The sequence below is a fragment of the Xenopus laevis genome, chromosome 3S (genome assembly GCF_017654675.1).
Source record: "Xenopus laevis strain J_2021 chromosome 3S, Xenopus_laevis_v10.1, whole genome shotgun sequence".
Lineage (NCBI taxonomy): Eukaryota > Metazoa > Chordata > Amphibia > Anura > Pipidae > Xenopus > Xenopus laevis.
The window spans coordinates 79,107,275-79,120,459 of record NC_054376.1 but is presented as its reverse complement, the minus strand read 5'-3'; the positions used below and the strand labels follow the sequence as shown (position 1 = coordinate 79,120,459).

The following is a 13,185-nucleotide window of genomic DNA, read 5'->3' as shown; positions in this document are numbered from 1 at the left end:
CAGCTATCTAGTTTATTCAGGCCCTAAAGCAACATGCGAATCACTGATATGGGCTTGGTTTGTTTCTATCTAATTAAATAAAACATGAGAATCTGACATTTGTTATGAGTTTTAATGTTCAAAACATTTATTTGAAGGGAATCACATAATCCTTATGTAAGATAAATGCATGTGACCAGGATGGACCATATTGACAGAAATCAGCAGGATATTTTGAATGTTGCACTTTTTTTCCTTCCTTCTACTCTACGTGACATTTCAGTATTCAGAGATGCACAGCTTTGTAATTGCTGCCATGGTGAGAGAGACAGATAATTCCATGTGAGAGGCAGATTTTTCTTTCGTGCCCATTTATCAAGCACACCATGTCAATACCATGCTGCGTGGGAGTGATTAACTATCCTGACAATGTTGTCAACTGAAAAAGCATGATTTTTGCTGATAAAGTATGCAATGGCTTTCATGCTCATTTTATTGATTATTAAAGCTATAAGACTCATGTACTCTGAGGCAAGTACAATATGCAAAACAGATGCAAATAGTGATATTTTGTCACTTACAGTACAACTTTTCCTAGAATTCCAGAGTATTTAGGGGCACCTACTCATGTTTGGACTGGTGCCCAACTGGAGTGCTTCCCCTGTGATTGGGATCAGCCAGAGGTGGCTTACTGGGCAGGGGACCGGATCTTCTGATGCCCATGACGACCAGGGCCCACAAGTATTTTTCCCAGTTTCCAGCCAGCCCAGTATGACCCTGCACCTACTCAGTAGTATGTGGCAATAGAGATGCATGTGCATGTAACACATAAAGGCACTCTACAAATAACAGCTCCTCAAGGCTGGTGATTAATTCCTTTTCCTTTTCATCCATGTACCCTGTATTTTGAACCTTGTGCAGCAAAGCAATTATTACCAGCATTGTAGCACAAGGATTAAGTTTAGGAAAGTGTATATAAATGTAAATAGTGTTTTAACCATTACAAATCTGTAGTCCATAAATTCCATTGTGCTGGCTCCACTGTCAGGGACTTGACTGCAGAGAGATAGATTTTATATTTCCAGGTCAGTTTTTGATCTATGCCATGTTGCATGTTGTCTGGCAAGGGTTTAATGAATGCAATTTTATGTTATTTACTTGTGCTAGTAAATAACATTATACATTACATTATACATTACATATGAAAATGCAACTTGCATAAACACGTTGATTTCTAAATATATAGTTATAATTTCCAAACATGATTCCTCTGCAATATAAAGATTTGGTACTAAAGTCAGGAATGGCTACATTGTGTTGCCATTAACCAACCACTGCAGGGAAAAGTTTCCCTTTTGGTAATGTGATTTTTCTAGGAGATATTTTGAAATCATTTTAAAACGTTGCTCTCCGTTGGTGCTAAATAATTAATGATTCTGATGATCAGATGAACCCCAAATGCTTTGGACATATCAGAACAGCCATCTGCCGAAGAGCTGGAAGATGGCGTCCATGAGCTCTGCTGCGCTTACTCTGCACCTATACGTGAGTAATGAATTAGGGGCACTTTCAGGGGTAATCACCTATGTGGGGGAAGCAGAGAGTGGGGCTATGTAGGGTAGGGGTTTTTATTATTGGGGGGTTAGTTCTCCTTTAAGCAAAGTTTGCCCCTTTCCTCCCTAGCTTTATCATGAAATAAGAGGGTGCCAGGAATTGGATCTCACATAAATGTATTCAACTTTTGTACAGGCAACGAATGCTCTTAAAGGGTTACACTGCTTAAAGATAGAATATTCTGTTTTAGGTTAGAGACAGGAAGAATAGAAGGGTATTTCTTTTTAAATAAATAAATCAATAAAAGTAAATAAGATAAGTAAATAAAATAGAAGTACCGGTAAATATTAATAATGATAAATGCCAGTCGCAAATGTGCTGAATATTATCTACAGATAATATAAATTTTTGCTAATTCAAATTTCCTCTTTGTTATGGATTATCTTTTTATATTGTGGCTCAGTTTTATATTTTGTAAAAAAAAACTATCAAGGCATGTTGGTATGTAGCTTTAGTTTAAAATCTGCTGGGGAACAGATAGAAAGCCAGTACTTTTAACAGTACTCATTTTGAAATGCTAGGTCTTTTAGAAAGGCGCTTACCCATAATGAAGCTTGGGCTCTGTTAAAATGATAAGCTAGGAAGTCTATTTTAAAATACACATTTGACACTTTAAAATCTCCAAAAGCCGTTGTAACTTAATACACTTGAACTCCCAGTCTTAGCAATTAGTTCTAGTCACAGTAGTTGGCTGCCATGGGTTTTAGTTTGCTTGTACTGAAAAAATATTTTATCTGCAGTGTAAATAGCTTCAATCCTAGTTGTTAAACCAGAAATAATGCTTATTTCATTGTTTCATGTCACACATTTATTGCTCAGATTAAAATGTTGAATTGCTAAGTGAATACAAGAGAACCTATAACAATTACTGACTAAAATAAACATGAATAAACCAAACATATCACAAATCATCAAAGCCACATGGAAATGAAACAGGAATCTGGATCATAGATTTTGTCCTTTAAGCTCAAGTAACAGATAATGATGGGCAAATCTGTTTTATTTTGCCAAAAATCTGCAAATTGTCATTTTTTCTGCAACTTTTTTCAAGCCACGAAACTTATATAGGAGTTTATAGGCTTTTTATTTGCACTCAAAGACAAAATGGAAATAAATTTGAGTTTCATTCAGTACTGTTGGTAAAACACAGATTTTTTTCATGCAGTTAAAGCAGTTTCATTCTAAACTATATCAGTATTGCTGTGTGTGTGTCTGTAGTTCTCTACTGAGCAATGTGTCCCTTCAAACAAAGCTGTGCAACCAAAATAAAAAGCAGATGATATGATTTGGCATATGTACTGGGCAAGTGGTCAGCCCAGAAAAGCAAGACTTTTTGTGCAGCAATTGAACTGATAATCCCTTGGGTGAGGTTAGATCTTAGATTCTCAACATAACAAGAGGATTCACAGCCTGTTATAGCTCAGTGATACCCACATAGAACAAATCAAAGATTGCCAGATCACCTCAAAGACTTTGTTTTTCAGTAAAGCTCTTGATACTTGAGACTTTTCAAAAACATTCTGCCTCTGAGCACTTGTATCTAGGGATGGGCGAATTTGACCTGTTTCATTTCGCAAAAAATTTGCCGCCGGCGAAATGTTGCCGACGCCCATTAAAGTCTATGGGCATCAAAATTTTTTTGACGTGCATCTTTTTTTTTTTTGGTCACATGCCACCATACAAGTCTATGGGCATCATTTCTGTGGTGAAACAAGGTGAAAAAAATTCGCCCATCCTTACTTTTATCTAGACTGTCGCAATTAATTTTGTTGTTTTGTACGGTGGGCAGGGATGTAATGTTGTTCCATCCATTCCTGTAACGTTAAATGTTCATTTTAATATGCATTAGCAGCTTAGCATAACAGTTTACATTTAAAGACAAATATTTAACTTTGCTCATTACCTCACACATGCAATTGTTTGTACTATATTTGCGTTCATCTTGAGCATTTCATATCAAAGCACTTGAATAGGGATGGGCGAATTTTTTTAAAATTCCAAAAGAGAATTAATTTGCGATTAAAAATATGCATTTGTTTATTGCAATGTCATATTCCAGGCATTGCAAATCTTAATTGTGCATTGCAAAAACCTGCTTGAAAGTGGCGTAAACTTTTGAAGCAACTTTTTCATTAAGAAGTTTTATTACAAACACTTGGGTTTAAATTTCGAAATAGCTCTTAATTGTTTTCTAAAATGAGATTTGATGCTATTGTATATAAATGACCAGCCTTTATTTATTTATATTTCTCTTTTTTTAAAGCTTTTATTGTTTGTATTTTTATCCTTATAAGATGGGTTAATGAGCTGATTAATATTCATGAATCATGTGACACTGGCATGAGGTATAAGTAATACAACCATTTGCCTGGCTTTGCAAAACTCCTAAGGAAGTGTGTATGACTACACGAAACATGTTGGGTTTTAACAGTGATTTAAAAGTTAATTTAAAAATCTACTAATAAAAGAAACGTTATTGCCATTCACAGCCCTCATCCCTTTACCCTTCCACTTTGTTTCCACTTTGCTATTCTACAGCTGGCTCTGGAATTGCAGTAGAGACGAAAGATTGTCTTTGGTTAAAGTTTGTTCCACTGTAGGTTACATAACCAGGAAGTAAACGGCAGCAAGCACGGAGAGCAGTGGGACTAGGAGGCAGAGACCAGCAGCTCCATGAGAGTAGAGTGATATTCTGATAGTGTGTAAAAACAGTGCACACTATTGTTCATCTTTTTATCAAGGTCCTCTGGGGAAAGTATTGTGCAACATGAAATTGGAGGTGTTGGGAGGAAAACTTGGTTTGCTGTGTGATCTGAGATTTACCAAATGAAGAGACATTTAGACGTTATGGGGCAGAATTATCAAGGGTCGAAGTGAAATCGAGGGAATTTTCGAAGTTAAAAAATTCTAAATTCTTCGACCATCTAATAGGATACTACGACTTCGAATTTACTTCGACTTCGATTCGAAGTAAAAATCGTTCGACTATTCGACCATTCGATAATCGAAGTACTGTCTCTTTAAAAAACCTTTGACTTCAATACTTCACCAACTTAAACCTGCCGAAGTGCTATGTTAGCCTATGGGGACCTTCCAGAGCAATTTTCTAAGTTTTTTATATTGGAAGGAAAATTGTACGATCGTACTACGATCGTAATACAGTCGTACGATGAATAAAATCCTCTGATTTCGAATGTCGGAGGATTCTATTTAGTGGTCGAATTTCGAAGTATTTTCCACTTCAAAATTCGACCCTTGATAAATCTGCCCCCAAATGTCATCACTATTGAATAGACATTTTCTTTGTTGTATTATTACAAACACTGCACACTATCGCAAACTATAACATTTGCAATCACTATCCTACTCTCGTGTTAGGGGCAAAGGGGTGTATTTATCAAAGAGTGAAGTTAATAGTGAAGTTCCGCCACTAGAGTGAAATTCCACCACTCTCCATTCATTTCTATGGGATTTTTATAGGCGTATTTATCAAAGGGTGAACTTTCACTTTCACCTATTGATAAATATGCCTTTCAAAATCCCATAGAAAAGAATTGAGAGCTGTGAATTTCACTCTAGTGGCGGAACTTCACTCTTTGATAAATTTACCCCAAAGTGTTTGCAAAAGCAAAATTGTTCATTTTGTGAACATTTATTCACATTGCGAACAATTTGCAAATGATTTGTTGCATAAGCGACCAATAATATATTTCCCCATCACTAGTCCCATCTATAAATAAAAGTTTTTTTGTTTTTTTTTAGAAAGGCTATATTACCATAATGGAACCTGTGGGCTAGGGTGTCCATCGGTTGTCTATATAGAACAAGCAAAGCTTTATAAAACATTCCCACTTGCAACCTCCATGACACTTGCCTCTGATTCGAGAGTTGATTAGGGTACTTGATGTGCACAGACTATGCTGTGCATGTGTCAATTTTAGAGGTAAGGAGTCGTCTGGTCTAGAGCACTGTATAAAAACTACAGATTCCGTTCTTGGAAATAGCTAAGAAAACACAGAAGGCAGGGGGTTACAGAACTTGTAATAGACTGAACATCTATTTACTTAAAGGAGAAGGAAAGGTTAAAAGTAAGTAAGCCTTATCAGAAATGTCCATCTAAATACACCAGTAAACCTCCAAAGTAATGTTGCTCTGAGTCCCCTGTCAAAAGAAACACTGCGTTTCTTTCCTTCTATTGTGTACACATGGACTTCTGTTTCAGACTTCCTGCTATCAGCTTAAACCTCATTGCCCTGGGCAAGAGCATGCTCAGTTTGCTCCTCTCCCCCCCCTCCCTTCTCTACTGTAATCTGAGCCCAGAGCAGGGAGAGACTCAGGCAGGAAGTGATGTCACACCACATTAATACTGCAGCTCCTATCCTAAACAAACAGAGAGTTTCTAGAGCTTTTTACTCAGGTATGGTAAAACATTCTACAGAATAAATATAGCATTCTAGCTTGCACTATTGCAGCTAATCTATTGGCAATAAAATGCCTCCGTAGCTTTCCTTCTCCTTTAAGATGATGGAAATAAGAAGCAAAAAGGAAAAAGTTCTCATCTTATCCAGAAAACAGCCCATGTAATTAGACTGGTGCAATCAATATTTCACTAAAATCATTAAGGAAAAATATAAGAATGCTTTCCCAAAACTCAAATAATACAACACTTGTTCAGTATTTGTGTTGATATATCATTATGGGTTTATGCAATTATTTTGTGACCTGCTGATTACTTTTTTAAATATAAAAAAAGGTATAACAAATACACTTAGGACTTATGCGTGTAGCCCAAACCAGGATCACACATAATACCCTTAGATGCAAAGTTATGGGACCTGCTATCCAGAATTCACCGACCTGGGGCTTTTCGGATAATGGATCTTTCCCAAAACGTGGATACCTTAAGTCTACTAGAAAATCATGTAAGTAAACCCAATAGGTTGGTTCTGCTTCCAGTAATATTTAATTATATCTACGTTTAATGTACAAGGTACTGTTAATATTATTACATGAAGAAAAACATAACATATCCATACCTGTATTAATAATTGATTGATTACAAATCCAGGCCATATTAAGTTATATACATTATACTGGCTCACTTCTTATTCCCTAATGCCTTCTTAATATGTTTGCTGGGCAGGGCTGTCACAGGGATTTGTTTCTTTATCTTGTCCTTTGTTAATTTCCTCCATGGCTGAGCAACATTCTCGTAAACGCAGGGTGTTTGCACATCCATTTTTTGGAACCATGGTATAAAAGTCAAAACTGGGTAAATAGATAGGCTGTGCAAAATAAAAATGTTTCTAATATACTGTAGTTAGTAAGTCACTAATGTAATGTATAAAGGCTGGAGTGACTGGATGTCTAGCATAATAGCCAGAACACTACTTCCTGCTGTGCAGCTGGATGTCTAGCATAATAGCCAGAACACTACTTCCTGCTGTGCAGCTCTCTTGGTTTCCACTGATTGGTGAGGTCATAACTGCTTTTGAATCTAAGCTGCATTCTAAGGGTCAGTCCTATGTTCTGGCTAGTATGTTAAACATCCACTCACTCCTGCTTTTATATATTACATTTTTGGCTAACTAACTATATTAGAAACATTTTTTAATTTTGCACAGGTTATCTATTTACCTAATTTTTATAAGACGTTTGAAAAGTATATTTTTTAACAATGATATTATTATCTTTATAAACCAGTTTTAATTAAAAAAAAAACTGTAAATGTCAGGCATTAATATGCATTAACTTGCTGGTTATAATAATACAAACACATCCTGTTTATAAACACAATTCCATTTCAGTTTGGCTGTTTGCTGTACTCTTATTTCAGAATGTAATTGCATTTGTCCATTCCTCTTTTTTCCTTTCATTTCAATAGAAGTCTAGGATAATTGCATGTGAAGCAGGCAGGTGCTCCTTTCACTTCTATACAGAGATTCCATTTCCCAGGGAGACAGGTTTCATTTCATTAGATCTCATGGCTATTGTAATAAAGTGATTATCACATATTGAAAAGTTGCAAAGCCAGTTCTTATCCTGTTAAGGTCTGTGCTATTATAGAAATCATTGTATTGCTCACAAACACCTGGCTTGGATGTGTAGTTGAGCAAATCTAGATTAAGTATTTATACTCTTTCCCATATTTTGAGGAGTTTTATTTGTTTACAGCCCCATAGTGCACAACAAGGTTATAGATATATAAACCAATGCTGCATCTACCAGTCATTCATAATTACAAATTTATCTGGGACTCTAAAAAAATAGAACCCAGATCACCTTAGTCAATTAAGAACCCTGCCCTATGATAACTACAATAGGGTCATCCTTACTGAGGGATTTAGTTGTCCTATAACCCATGAATGATTTATTAGACTAACCTCTTTGAGCTGTTTTTTTTTTCATAGATGAAAACTGTTTGTAAGATTTTATAATTTCTCTCCACAATCCGGTAGCACATGTCTAAGTAATCTGGTCATTTTGCCACATGACAAGGCTAAGAAAACTTCATCACAAGACCTATCAATTGTAAGTTGGGCATTGAGGCCCCCCTAGCCTTGTGGCGAAGGGGGCCTGAAGATCCTTGCCCCCTGCTGGTGCCTTTTGGACCAGGGGGTCGGGGATAAAGGGTTCCACCCTAGCCTTCAGGCAAAGGTGGTTCCAAAGAACTCTTTTTATCTTGGCGCCTTTTGGGCCGGGTAATCCGGAGTTTTTACAAGGACTTGTCTGTGTGTGAGCACTTTGTGTGACTCTAGCACGGGTGAACGAATCACGCTCGTGCTTCAATAAAAAAATAAAAAAATTGCTGGCCCATTGTGGTTCTATTAGCCCAGTTGGTATGTTTTTTCCTAATACAGATGCTAAACATGTGAAAATCCACATATATTACATATTATTAACAAATATTTAAAAAGTTTCAACTTGTTTCTGTACAATAGAAGGCTGTATACTATGTTACACAGTCAATTACGGAACTATGCAGGCAATTCTGTTATGTTTCCTTTAAAAGAAACATCAAAAGAATATTGATCATTCATATGTAAGGAGCCCAAAAAGTCTAGGGGGACTTCATGTAAGCTAAACACAACAAAAGTAATAATGTCTCACACCAAAGCATTTCTTTAACATGTTCTTTAAAGGATTTATTCACTTTCAATATGAACCTCAGAAAATGGCTAGAAAAATATGATGTGCCTGTTAGTTTGATGGAAATACTATAGAGGTACACCTCTGACAGTTAAATATATTTTAGCAAGTCTCTTCGCATAGAAAATTTTAAATCTCAAAAATGTGTTACACTACATTATGCACTCTTGGATACTACTCACACACACATCTCTCCTTTACAGAACTTTGAAGTGTACTTTTATCAGAATTATAAAACATAAGTCAAAAGAATATATCATTTTTGAGGAGGCCTTTCACAAGTCCCATACTGTGACTGATAATGTATGCTACAGAAGCAGTATAGCCTGGAGTCTATATATCCCCCATAGGTTTGCATAAATTAAAAGAATTCCTATTACACTACTGAAATACTATAGATAAATTATTAAGAGGAACATTTGCTAGACAATATATTTTTAAAAGAGCTGCTATGTGGATCAGATATTTCATATAGAATTAGCTTTGTAATGTAAAATAAAAAAGGGGAAGACATTAATGCAAATAAGTATGCATTCACTTACGCAGCTATCACATTAAAATTTAATTGGACTACCTAATTTATATTTTAAAAGTAGATAAGGTAAAAGTAAAGGTAAACGTTGGGGCTGATTAATTATTCTTTATAGAGCAGTAAATAAAATACAGATTCTGTATAACTAGTTAACACCTAGGGGGTTATTTACTAAACTCTGAATGCAAAAATCACGAAAAGTGATTCTTTTTTTTTTATAAAATAGGACTTTTAAAAAAATCACAAATTTATCGGAATTTATTACATCCGAGGATGGAAAAGTCCGAATCTGAAAATCCGGCATCTCAGAACTGTTGAGGTTGCATATAAGTCAATGGGAGAAGTCCCAATGATTTTTTGATGTGCGCTGGGTTTTTGGCAATACCCCAAAGTTTTTGGAGTTTTTGGAGTTTTCGGGCAAAATTCTGAATTTTTGGGTGAATAATCTGAAAAGTATCTTGAAAATTGGATGAAAAATCAAAACTCATATGCTACAAGGTTTCAGTTGTGGTCCAATGTTTAGCCAAGGTTAAGCATCTCCTACTCCCTACACACAGAGCCATGTAATTAGCACCTGTCATTCCTCAGGTTTGAAGTGACAGTTAAAAAAATAATTTGAATCACTGATGAGTGAAAGATTACCCATAAGGCACAATTAGTCAGATTTGGCTCCCTGCTTCCTAATCCTTCAAAACTGTTTGTCTTAACACACAGAGGAAGCTGGTGTTATAATGTGTATATCTTGCAAAGTTAGATAAGAAAAGTTCAACAGTTTAGTGGAAAAGCTAGGAATAGAACACAAAGGCAAATCAATCAAAGCTGCAGCATTTGAAAATATATACAGTAACCTGAATATTTTTAATGAAAAACTTAAAACTGAATACCCAGCTTAGTTTAGTTGGTTAAAGAAGCTGAGAGCTGAAGCTCTGAAGCTGAAGAAAAGCTGAAACTGAAATCAAAAAAGATGATGCTAAATACTGTTCCTATACATTGTTAAAGGGATACTGTCATGGGAAAACATGTTTTTTTTCAAAATGCATCAGTTAATAGTGCTGCTCCAGCAGAATTATACACTGAAATCCATTTTTCAAAAGAGCAAACAGATTTTGTTATATTCAATTTTGAAATCTGACATGGGGATAGACATATTGACAATTTCCCAGCTGCATCCAGTCATGTGACTTATTCTCTGATAAAGTTCAATTACTCTTTACTGCTGTTCTGCAAGTTGGAGTGATATCACCCCCTCCCTCCCCCCCCCCAGCAGCCTAACAACAGAATAATGGGAAGGTAACAGCTCCCTAACACAAGATAACAGCTCCCTGGAAGATTTAAGAACAGCATTAATAGTAAAAGCCAAGTCCCACTGAGACTGATTCAGTTACATTAAGAATGAGAAATAACAGCCTGCCAGAAAGTAATTCCATCCTAAAGTGCAGGCACAAGTCACATGACTGGGGCAGCTAGGAAACTGACAAAATGTCTAGCCCCATGTCAGATTTCAAAATTGAATAAAAAAAAATCTGTTTGCTCTTTTGAGAAATGAATTTCAGTGCTGAATTCTGCTGGAGCACTATTAACTGATGTGTTTTGGAAAAAACATGTTTTTCCATGACAGTATCACTTTAAGATTGATGATGCTTTTATACAGGAACAATAATAATGTTGTGTAAAATATCAAAAAATAGCCCAATAAAGCTAAGTTAATCTAGAAACTCTAAAACTAATTGATTGATGCAATTTATAAATGTACCTATACATACACTTTATAATAAATTACGAACTTCCCAAAAGAGGCAACAGGTTACCAGAGGCAGCAAAAAGCTGATTCTGGTAACCTTAAAGGGGAAGTAATTTGCAGAAGGGCTCATGTTATAAAAGTGCATACAGGGTGTCTAACCTGCCAGAATTACGTGCATACAAAAAAAAACATCTTAGGTAAGCTATTCCCTGCCCCTAACTTGAATGGTTCATTGCTGCCCCCCTTATTTCGCCTTATTCACCCCCTCCCCTTCTTGGTAAAACTCCAGCTCAGACTTAATCCTGCCTCCTCTTGCCTCATGTTCTGCACTTGGACTGAAAGGAGTGGGTAGGATGCTAGTGACTGACCAATGTTCCAATCAGCAGGAAGAATGGGTGCCTTCAGAAGGAGGGGGTAAAGCAGGAAGGCAAAAAGTTTTTAAAGCTTTGGATGTGATGGGAAATTTGAAGAATTACTGAGTCATTGTACAATGCTGTTTCAGTTTCAAATCTTTTGAGTATACCCAAATTGGGGGATTTTTTTTAGTGAGAATAAACCCACTAACTGAAAAACACTGTAACAAGAAGTAGCCACAGCAATCATGCAATTACAAGAGGAAAAATAAAATTATACATAAATAAATGACAGTTACAAATGTGGACACACAAAAGTCAGACTTTCAAAAGATTTGATAAATAGTAAAATAATGTGCCAGCAAATGTTTAGTTGTCAATAAGACAACTGCGGGCATGAAAGCAGGAGGCATCGGCAAAGCCAGATAAATTGTAAAGTAGCTATAGAAAGAAACCCAAGCCAGAATCAGGACAAAATACACAATGATTCAGAAAAAAACAAATAACGTAAACAAAATAGATCAACATAAATAACAGTTAGGTGCCTCCAAACGCAACATTCAATTGAATGAAGAGTAATTTATGAAGAAATAACTTGAACAGGCTGATCAAATTGGCTTCTCCTAAGGACATACTGTTCATTGTTCATTGATTTTATACTTCTGATAAACTACAAATGCAAGTGTATAGTTCTTTGGGGGTAACTGAATGGAGCTTCAATAATTGGACCTCATGCAAAAATATTAAAGGGACTCCAGTTTTCAAATTACCGGTAAGAATACTAAAGATTTTGTTACAGAATCATTATAACAATGGGAAAAGTGTAATCACCTTTCCATGTTGAACCCCTCTGAAGGCAATTTCAACAGGGCATCATGCTTTGCTTTTTGATTGCAAACCTTCTCCCCTGACAAAAATAGTCTGGTTTGCTGAAACCTTCTAGCAACATTGGATCATCACCAATAGCAGAAATTATCAGGGTTGCTCTAATCTTCTGCTTTCCTTGTAATATACTGAATTTAACTGGTTGGTTCAGTACAATGTGCCCATTAGAGTTGATCTGCACTTCAGTCAAAAAAGAAGAGGGTGAGGGTTTGACAGTTAGGCTAGCGGTAACATATAATTGTTTAACAGTATTAAAAGCATATTTTCTATTCTGATTTACATGATGAATCCAGTATCTTGAGAAATGTAAAGAAATATGGAAATACGTCTCATGTTACAGTATTCAGTAGCATTACATTCACGAAGATGCCATCTGAAATGCATACAGATTTACCAAAGAAAAAGCAAGCAGGAAAATGTCACCTTTACCTACAAAAACATATTGATACATTATTTGGTACCGGTGTAAAGGTCACCCTACTTGTGTTTATTCAATGTGTATTTTCGGACCCTGTGTGCACATGGAAACGAAATAAAGCACAGGCAGTATTGATAATGTCACACCACATGTGATATTTTTCACAGTGACTATTGCATTTTGTTTTTTACAAAATATATACTGATTTGCACATGTAAATATATATATATATATATATATATATATATATATATATATATATATATATATATATAGTCAAATACAAGAGATCCTCTGCACTCAACCCATTATCAATATATTTAAGACAGAGACATTTTGTGCATACTGCTACTGAAAAATGCCTTACCCTTTAAACAAAAGAGGGATTGTTTGTCCATATATTGCAATATATTTAAGCTGGCCAACTACGTATCTGGCCAGTCCTATGCTCAATTTTCATCTGATTCATTAAGAATTCTATTGCTTCATTATACATTTTATAAAAGGGACGAAT

The 13,185-nt window shown here is 35.7% G+C and overlaps 1 protein-coding gene across 1 annotated transcript in view; it reads right to left on the bottom strand.

Moving 5' to 3' along the window:
- Nucleotides 1-13,185, bottom strand: part of tspan12.S (tetraspanin 12 S homeolog) — a 63,660-nt gene that overhangs the window by 32,423 nt on the left and 18,052 nt on the right. The window lies entirely within an intron of this gene.